This window comes from Mirounga angustirostris, unplaced genomic scaffold (assembly GCF_029215605.1).
Source record: "Mirounga angustirostris isolate CCGP_5_RB_7025 unplaced genomic scaffold, mMirAng1.0.hap1 SCAF_9, whole genome shotgun sequence".
NCBI lineage: Eukaryota > Metazoa > Chordata > Mammalia > Carnivora > Phocidae > Mirounga > Mirounga angustirostris.
Genome location: NW_026991717.1, coordinates 82,975,313 through 82,976,500, shown reverse-complemented (window position 1 = coordinate 82,976,500; position 1,188 = coordinate 82,975,313). Strand labels below are relative to the sequence as shown.

The 1,188-nt window shown below is 49.7% G+C and overlaps 1 pseudogene; it reads right to left on the bottom strand.

Annotated features, from left to right (window-relative positions):
* Positions 1-232: 232 nt before the first annotated feature.
* Positions 233-666, bottom strand: LOC123862413 (large ribosomal subunit protein eL33-like; annotated as a pseudogene).
* Positions 667-1,188: the final 522 nt, after the last annotated feature.

The following is a 1,188-nucleotide window of genomic DNA, read 5'->3' as shown; positions in this document are numbered from 1 at the left end:
CTTGGGCCTTTCATGTTTTCAATGCCTCTGGCTCAGGCAGGTTCTTCTGTCTGGACTGTCCCCACATGTTTCCTCCAGCCCCCCATTTTCCAACTTCATTCTGGGGAATCATAACACACCCTTTGAGGCCCAGGTCAAGTATTGCCCCTTCTGCTTTACTGACACCCTCACATGGCAGGCAGGAAAAATCACTGCCTCTTCTGGACTGTTTTCTCCAGTACACTGTGTGCTCTTTTTTTTTTTACAAATCTACACCTTTATTTACTTTTCATTAAATTTAAATCCTTGAAGGGTACAGCATCACATGGATTCTGTGGCCAATGGCTTTAGCAGGAAGGTTGCTTCGGAATTTGGCACGAACCATGCCACTGTTTCCATGAGCACGAGTTACTTTTCCCCAGATTACTCTGGTTTTGTTTGGTTTGCCACCAGGAGTCACTGTGGTGTTCTTTGCTTTGTACACAAAGCACATCTCTTGCCTAGATAGAATTCGGTTTCATCTCGAGCATAAACACCTTCGATTTTAAGAAGAACTATGTGCTCCCTCCGGTTCCGGAGACCCCGCTTATAGCCAGCAAAAATGGCCTTGGACCACAGCCTTCCAGACATTATTTGGCGTTATAGGAGTCCTGTTCCCAGCAGGCCTCCTCAGACCCCAAGATGGCGGAAAAAGCCACTGCATGCTCTTTTAACAGAGGCTCCATAGGCCCATCTTTGAGTTGCCGTAATTCACGTACCTGGAAACAGCATAAGTTTAATTCATTTGGTTGAGGTGTCCAGGATTCAGAAATGTAGTAACCAGTGTTCTCTCTGCCTGGGAAGGTTGGAACCCAGAGCCCACCACGAAGAGGCTACATGAGGGTGCCCTGCCAGGGGGCAGGACCCCCTGGTCCCAGGCAGCAGCAATAGGTGGGCATCAGGGAGGACTGACATGAAAGCAGGATGGGGCTGGGGTTCAGGGCCAGGATCATTGGAAGGCCTGGAGGGACAAGGTAGACAGGGACCAAGACAGGGACTTGGCATGGCGTTGGGGGAGTGGGAGAAGGAAACACGCCACTGGGATGGTTTCAGAGGAGGCTTAGGGACCAGAGCTAAGGCATGACCCAAAATCAAGAAAAAAATCAAGCGACCAGCCAAACTGTTAGTTAGCATAGACTGCCGCTGTCACCTCATTCTTGAAGAGCAGGG